Source organism: Tiliqua scincoides, chromosome 3 (genome assembly GCF_035046505.1).
Source record: "Tiliqua scincoides isolate rTilSci1 chromosome 3, rTilSci1.hap2, whole genome shotgun sequence".
In the NCBI taxonomy this organism is placed as follows: domain Eukaryota; kingdom Metazoa; phylum Chordata; class Lepidosauria; order Squamata; family Scincidae; genus Tiliqua; species Tiliqua scincoides.
Genome location: NC_089823.1, coordinates 60,987,656 through 60,996,626, shown reverse-complemented (window position 1 = coordinate 60,996,626; position 8,971 = coordinate 60,987,656). Strand labels below are relative to the sequence as shown.

General features: G+C 41.9%; 1 pseudogene; it reads right to left on the bottom strand.

Annotated features, from left to right (window-relative positions):
- Positions 1-962: 962 nt before the first annotated feature.
- Positions 963-1,079, bottom strand: LOC136646583 (5S ribosomal RNA; annotated as a pseudogene).
- Positions 1,080-8,971: the final 7,892 nt, after the last annotated feature.

Genomic DNA, 8,971 nt, shown 5'->3' with positions numbered 1-8,971 from the left:
GGTTTCTAACCCTTGGTTTCACAGGGCAAGCACAAATGATAATATGCATGTTCAGAATAAACATGTTGTGGCTCAGACCATGATCAGAAGAAGGAACTTGCCATGGGGGGGGGGGAAGAGAGTATGCAAGCCTGAGTATCCATACTGAATATGTTCACATAATGAGCACCTCTGTTGTTGGGGAGAGCACTGCTACATTGCATACTTCAAAATACATACCATTTCTGTTCAGTGTACACATGCTTGCTGATATGTAGGCACATACAGTTACAGTATTCATGTTATGCTTAATACATGTGCAGTAGTACACATGTTCTGAATTCTACATTCCAACATTCCCATGTTGACTTTTAAAATGAGTGTACATACAGTCACTCACATGAAAATGTGTACATGAATACATTTATGTATATACTGTCGTACCCCTGCCCAGAAGGGCAGCGCCAGTTTGGTAGACGGGTGGAGTCTGTCCAGTGCCACTGAGACTGAATAAGCAAGACACTAAAAGGTGGATGGCTAGGAAGGTGTTTATTGGTTAGCAAGGCATGCCTGGGGCCCCTGAGAGCTGCCTACTCAAATTCAGAAGGCGTTCTTCAGTTGGGTGGGATAGTTTTTATACATTTCAGTTGTCATTCAAACAAAGTGTCTCCCAAAAAGGGAAGTTCCCTTGATAACTTTCCTACTTTGTCCTTCTCATGTACCCGCCTTCTTCACTCTTTCTTGCACTTGCCCCCACCCTCTCAAAGGAAGTCTAGTTTTTGACCATTTTGCGATGCTTGCTGTTCCATTTCCATCTAGTGTGTCTAGATGGAAAGCCTCCCCCCACCCAATCTTACCTCTCCACCCCCTGGCACATCACACAGAGCACTGGGCAGTGGACCACAGGCCCAGCGCCGGAGCTGGCCCAGCATGCTAGCTCTGGTACTGGTTGGCAACCTTCAGTCTCAAAAGACTATGGTATAAGCCTACAGCATCTGGTATTCCCAGGCGGTCTCCCATCCAAGTACTAACCAGGCTTAACCCTGCTTAGCTTCCAAAATCAGATGAGATCAGGCATGTACAGGGTAACAGTTGCTGGGCCCACAGTAAGGCTCGCAAACATGTCTTACATCATGTTTGCAAAGTGCACGCTGGTAGTAATGTGGTGCACCAGGCTCATGACTGGGTCCTAAGTCATTTGTTTATTTTATGTATTTATTTGAAAAACAGTATATCCCACCTTACTGCTTATATTTAAAGTGACCAATGTGGCTAACAGCATAACATAATATTTTAATAACAAAAGGATGCTAATCACATGCTTTGACGCTGTTGAATAGAATACCATGGGTAATCGAAAGGATTTTGCCTCTGTGCCTGCAAATATGTACTTAATATGCCTGCAACTAAAACCTGCTTTTAAAAAGAACATGGAGAAATACAGTCCCAGTTTTACTCCACTCTTGACATTATAATGATGACAAAATTCCAATTTCATGTCTACCTGAGATTCTGGCTTCTGTAACTCCCCAAAATAATAATTGTTGTTATTATTGTTGCTGTTATAACAATGTTGATGTTATAACAATGCACATGGGCAAATCAATAGGTGGCACAAAGCCAGTCTGGCACAACAATCAATCTGTTTAAATGGCCCAGGGAAATGGTAATGAGACAAGCTTGGGAAATGACACCTGAATATTAGGGAGGAGCCACAGCTCAGGGAAAGAACATCTGTGGAAGAGCCTTTTGCTGTGCATGCAGAAGATCCCACATTTAATCCTCAGCATCTCCAGGGCACAGAAGAAATTCTATCTGAAACTCAGGACAGCCACCCCCTGTCAGTGTAGATATACTGAGCCAGGTGGACTAGTTAGGCAGATTTATTGTTCCTTTGCAAGATCTCCACATCCATCAGAAAGGAAAGCCTGACTCCTTAGCCTTGATGAGGCTAGATATGGCTGTGTTTCTTTGCTGAAACAGGACTTAAAAGTCAGAATCAACTTGTTACATCTGGAAAACCTTTCGAGGGCATGCTTTATGACTGTATGCTACCTTTCAGAAAAAGAAACTCAAAGGAATTTCCTTCACGATACTGATCTCTGTAAGACACCAGACGTTTATCAGGATCTTTGCTACAGTTGGCTCAGGTAACTATCACTGAAATAATGTCTTATTGATGAACATAGTATGAACGTAGATAGTATGTTTATATTTATTTTTGTTATAACTAGAGGCCTGCAACCTGCAGTATTTTGGCTGACAAATACCTATGCACACAAGAACCTCCTGCTGCAATCAACCAACTGCGGGAGGATCTCCTTCAACCAAACAGCATGCTGACTCTGTTCTTTTCTTTATCTTTTCTCATATGATCTTTTTCCCAAGCCCACTTGTCCTTCCTTGCTCAAATCCCCAGATCCCTTGCTAAGGGTGGTGATAGGGGTCAGCCAGGCTGGATAATGGCCAATGGTTTGCACACTTCATAGGGCCCAGCAGGGTAGCCAGGTTGCCCCCTGAACTCTCAATACCAGGCACAGATGGGGCCATCATGTGCCACCAAGGGACAGGCAGGGGCCCAGTGCAGGACCTTGTTCCAGGACCCTCAGAAACCTGGCAGTGTCCCACAATCCTGCTTCCACCCTATCTCCCTCCTCCCTAACCACCATCCCCACAATTTAACACAAAATGGCTCTTGCCCACCAACCATGTCTCCCCCCTCTCACTTGCCTCCCTCGCCATCTCTTTTTGTTTCCCTTCTCTCTTCTGTACATGTGCTGATCATGGCAAGCAAGGCTTCACTGCAGTTGAAGATTTATGACCGAAGCAGGTAAAGCAATTGTCTGAGGCTTCCTCTAATTTCCTTGATTCTTTCATTCATTTATCAGTGGTGATAGAATACAGAAAACAGACAGAAATAGCTAGTGCAGCCTTCTGTGACCCACTCTGGAGTTCATTCTGCTATGGCTTATATCAGCTCATGCATTTCTTTGTTGCATCTATTAAAAACTCCATGTGCATGAAATACAAATCTCACTCCTTGGACTCATCAATCCTAGGTGCTATTTGAATGTAAATGGGAGCTCAGCTGGCATTCCAGGTGCACCAGTCACAAGCCTTATAGTAGGATAAACACTGCCATTAAATTATAATAATACCAGAGGAGGAGGAGGCGGAAGAAGGTGAATTACCAGAAATAGCAGGCCTTGAATCATCCAGGATGTTCCTGAAGCTTCACATGGCCAATAGTAGCTCACCTGAGGACTTGACAAAAAATAATCAGAAACAGTGCTTAAAAGGAAATGCCTTCCTGGCCACAATCAAAAGTAAGATTCAGCACAGAGCCAGGAGGTGATATAAAACTGCTGGAGGCCAGAGGGGAAGACACTGCTTGTGGGATGGGGAAAGACGGTTAACTACGAGAGGAACAAGCCCAGCCAGAGCTACAGTTCATTTTGAGCTTGGTACCTCCACTATGATCTCCTCCTGTTTTAACACTGCTGTAAGTACAACACTTTTTATGGAAAGAATTTCTGCCTTTCGTGGGAACTTTACATAATTTTGTGTTTTCAATGAACATTTTTCTGATCTACTGGTACATGTTCTATAATACTTAAGTGACTGATTTTTCTAGTTTGATAAATTGCAGGTTGGTTCTGAATACTTGGCATATATTTTTGGATGCACAATTGGCATACAGTGGGATAGGACCGAATGGTAGAAAGAAAGATATTAGGTCTAGTTTGATGAGCTACTGCCAGTCAGAGTGAGGTTCAGGATTATACTGATGAATTCTGGAAAACGGGGAGAGCTGGGAAATCACTATGCCCTGAGTTATCAGGAAAACAGACTTTGCTTTATAAACACAGCAAGAGATGTTCCACTGGGTGCAACATGGGTGCTAGTAGACAAATAGCTTCAGCTATATTTCTAATTATGGAAAACTGGCTGTAGAAATGATTTATATTCATTCATATGGGCAGGAGGTCTGGTCTAGAGGGTAGAGCCTCCGTTAGCCCGAAGATAACATCAGAAGGTCGCCAGTTCGAGGACACCGGCAGCTCCCTAAACGACTGAGAATGGCGAGACCTTGAAGCAGCTGACAAGCCCAGCTGAGTGATTCCACCTGCTCTTGGTGTGAGCAAGAAGCGTCTTAGCTGCCCTCCATGTGAGAGATGGAGCTGCTTGTCAGCCTGAGTGGGAGAACTGGAGGCCAGAAGTGAGACCAAACCAGGAAGATCCATCTGAAATGTTGTCGGTTCTTGAAAGAGAGAATCTCTATGATGGTAAAAATCCCCTTGAGGGATTTAGAAACGCCTGCCTATGTAAACCGCCTTGAATAAAGTCAGAGGAGTAATCCGATGACCAGAAAGGTGGTATATAAATACCGAGTTGTTGTTGTTGTTGTTATTGTTATTGTTATTATTATTATTATTATTATTATTATTCCAGCTTACAAAATAATGAACATGTTGCATCAGTGTTCTGCTTCTTCTAAAGACTAACATTTATTTCAACAAAAGTATGTGTGAGCTGGAGTCTGCTTCATCACATGAAGTCCGATTCCCTTTAACTTCATGAATCAGTTGGCGTGGACTCTCACCTACAAAAGCTTATGTGTTAGCCTGTAAGACTCTTTGCTATATTAGATACTGGGCACAAACAATGGTTTTCAACTGGCAGCACCAGTTTAGCAAGTGAATGGCTCCACATTTTCATGGCAGTTGCCTTGACAATAATAATTTGCCTCAAGTTCAGTATATTAAAAGAAAGTTCTCTGCTTGGAGAAAAATGGTAGAAAAATGTTTTATTTGGTGTGCTTGCTACATAAGAACATAACTGAATGTAAAATTTTGAGAGCATGATTCTCACTCTCTCTTTTTGCTTTATTTTTGCAGCCTGAGTGGCACTCCGCCATGGAGCTCAACCGCAATGAAACAAAGTCTGTGCTAAGACATTTTTTTAAAATCTTTGTGGAACACAAGAAAAGGTCAAGCAACCCATGCTTTAATTACACAAACCCGTATCTTGAGGAGCAGGAGGAACTCACGGCTTCTCTGTACATCCTGATCGTGATTGGGTTTTTTGGCTTTCTCCTTTTCTCTTTGATGATCAGCAATATTGTTTCCAGGAAGCGGGAAAATTATGCTGACTTCCTGTACAGTGGGGACCCTTGGAGAAAGGATGGAAAAATACCTCAGATTAAGAAAGAGGTGATCGTTGCTAACAAGAGCATCCTGCCAGAACTGAGCAAAACAAGCCAGTGTGAAAAGACCGACAGCTGCGTCACAGCAGCCAAGACTCCAAGTGTGGAATCAGTGCTGAAAAATGTATGAGACTGCACCTCACCTGAAGCAGGTTGGCTCATCTTTAACTCCCAGTGAGGTGGTTGCTCAGAAAAGCGTGGGACTCATACTAGCCTGGGCCAGTTCCTGGCCGGGCTCCTCTTGTGCAAGCTTCCCACTCACAAGTGGTGAAGAGAACAGCATGTTTCTTAGCAGCGCGACAGCTTGCCTGTTCCAACTCTGCACCTTCTGATGGAAGGCAGAAAATCAAGCACCAGCTTGCACAACCCTTTTATATTCTTTTTTTATACTGTATCAGTTGTAGAAGAAGAGAGTCTCCATCCGTATGTTCTTCACTGTGCCATTTCAAAGGCTAGTACTTTCCCCAGTGTGGCCTATGGGTTCCCTTCATCTTATTCTTCTTAGCATTAAGATGTATGGTTTTTTTTGTTTTAATGTTTCGCAGGGATTAATGTTCAAGACAGACACTCCGTCCTAGCAAGTGGTCTTCCAAGGCGCCTGTGGAGCACAGAGAAATGGAAGGGTGGGAATACATGTAGTCAAATCAGTCTGCATAAATAAGCCTAAGGATTATGTCAAACAGTGTTTCCTTTCTTCCCTTTCAAATTTGGCTGCTGCTATCAGGAATGCACTGCGTCATAAAGTTGGGAGGACATGGAGTAAGTCGTACTAGATAACATGGAACAGAATAGGGGAAAACAGCACATTTTTTTTAGCAGGCCCATGTTTCTTGGATCTTATAGTTGCACCCTAAATAATGTTGTTACTTATAGATGTTAGAGGAAAAAATGGTTTTGAATAAAGAGAGGATTATAGTTCTTTCTATATGTTGTCCTTTCAGGCCTGGTGTTAACAGAGAAGAAAACAGTTTTACTCACTTTCATCCCAAATTGAAATTAGGCTTCAATGGGATCTGCAGTTATAAGATCTTCTCATTCATAATTAGCAGCCCAATTCTACCCCCACTACTCCATAGCATGCAGCCACGCCAACAAAGCAGGTGCTGTTTACTATGGTGGGGTGGTGACTAGAAGTCCAAAAAAGGCGTATGTAACTGGTGTAAGTCTGAGGAGAAGAAGGTGGTGAGTTGGGCTCGAAAACTGGGGATAAGATCCGGTGCACACTGTTGCCACTGAGATCCACCCAATCCAGCCAACGAAAGTCCTCCTGCCCTCTTCCCTCACAACTCTGAAACTCCCCCCACTTCCCATGGCCCATTCCCTCTGCCACCTTATCTGGTCTGATGCATGCCTGTTTTGATAGTGGTGGGCATTCAGATCTGCCATCAAATTGCATCGGTGGCTCCAACTTGCCCAGCAGAGTTGCATCATTTATGGCAGCAACATGCTATTTGTGACAATGGAACTTGAGTTCCACTGGTATAAACAGACTATGGGATTGGGCTGTGACTAGAGTTAGAAGCCCCAGGTTATTTTAAAACCTGCTTTCGTTTGTTGGGATTAGATGGAGATGACATAGTGCTACTATGCACTGCCCAATCACTTTTGGATCATCATCAAAAGGAGATTCATATTGGTCACTTCCTTTTCCCTAGTTCTCCTACCCTTTATAGGCTTTATATTAATTTAGTAACCTATATTTTTCAACACATGGGATAATCCAGGCTTTAAATGCCTGGATAGGACTATAAACCAATTCAATAAACCTCTCAATTGATCATATGAGATTTAGTTGATTTTATCAATTAAATAAATGATACAATTTGCATATGAGTAAAAACAATGGTTTTGATAGAAAATTTGTTTTTAGATTATGCCTATATGCTTAGCATACTTTTGTATTCCCTTTCAGAGAAGGAGACGTGTTTCTTTTAAATTGTAGTTGCGATCCATATTTTTAATAAATACTTCTATTTTAAAAATACAGTGTTGTTGGTTTTTTTAATGTTTGTGCTGTTAAGGCACCTTTTCAATCAATAAAAAAAAACTATGTAAGCCAGCAAACCTAAAAACATCTACTACAGAGTAGACTCTACTGAACACAATGAAACTTCTGAGTAAACATGTTTAGGATTATGCTGTAACACAATCCATTACGATTACACAATTATGATGCAACTGAAGTTTCAGCCTGAATCTGAACAAGAGCTGTATTTGTGCATATTGTAGTAGGAGTTGTTTTTCCCCCCTTATCTTTAAATGTAGAAACATGGCATGAAATTTCCAACTTTTATCCCACTCAACCAACATGCCATCATACTTTCTAGCATGTCTAAACAGATCCCTAAGCAAGTTTGTGCAGGGATGTCTTGCTTCTCAGGAATTCCCATTGTGTACAAAGTAAATGAGCTATTGTCTGAGACACCATTGAGGCATGTTGAAGTGAAGAGGAGGTGGACCAGAAGACTGGAACTCTTCATGCATACCTGCACACCAGGATGCCCATCAAAGCTGATGGGTCTTTACCTAAAATTTACATAAAGTGCTGTTCATAACCATAATTAAATGCAGCCTTCCATGTTCCAGCTTTCAACTCTGAAAACATTGCTGACTCTGAGTCTATTCATTTGACCCTTTGAGGTTTAGGCAGCTGTACTTTTCAACCAGCCCCTGCTGACTTTCAGCAGCAGTGACTCGTGGCAAGGTAGATATGTGAATTTAGCATGGATCAGCGTCTCCAGTCACCACTGCAAGTGACAAAGTTGTAATTCGATGTCAAAAGTCAACCTGTGTTGATTTTGGCACATGATATTAGATTACTGTGCCATAGGCTACCATGAACTAATTGAAAACTTGGGAAGTCATAGACTCCAGTGATCATGTGAATAGACCAGTAATTTTCCATTCTTTTCATCTCATGACACAGTGACAAGGTGCTGAAATTGCCAAGGCACACCGTCGGTTTTTGGACAACTGACAAAGCACATCATTGTGCCAGTAAGGGGCTCACATCCCCTAATGGCCCTACTAACAAATGACTCTCCCCCAAACTCCCATGGTACGCCAATGTGTCATGGCACATGGGTTGAAAATTGCTGGAATAGACCCTCAGGGCAAACATGCATAAGGATAACAGCAGTACAGAGTACATTAAAAAAAATGTAATTCTAACAAAGCTCTTCCTACATATTCATTAATGAGCTTAGTGTATTAGAAAAAGTTGAGGCCATTCTAATTTGGTGTATGTGACAAGTGTCAGAAATTTGAATTTTCATGTGGTTTGAGGACACTGAATCCTTACAATGGAAATGGTGATTTCACAAGTAGCAAATACAAATAGCATCTCAAAGCAACTGGGATTTTCTAACCAGCCTTTCACTGCTTCCTGCTGAAGTTTTGCTCAGATGACAACTTTCCTCTGCAGATTCACTGGAATTCCCTCATTTTAGCAGCCTCACTTTGCTCAGATGATTAGTACATTCAGATAACTGGTTTTCTACCATATACTTCCACAAATGTTTCCACACAGATAGTAAAATACTATACTGATACTGATATGGGTACAAGAATCTGTATATTTTCCCCATGGAAGATGAGGTGTTACTAAGGGCATGATGTTTCGAGCAGGATAATGGCAGGGAAATCATTAAGTAACTCCCCAATACTGGTAATGGTTGTAATAATAATTAGACCCAAGGATCGCATGGTAATTAGTTTAATTATGGTAATCATTCAGGACAACAGCCTCCTGAGGCTCCTTTATATTTAAAATCTTTTCTTGGCTGC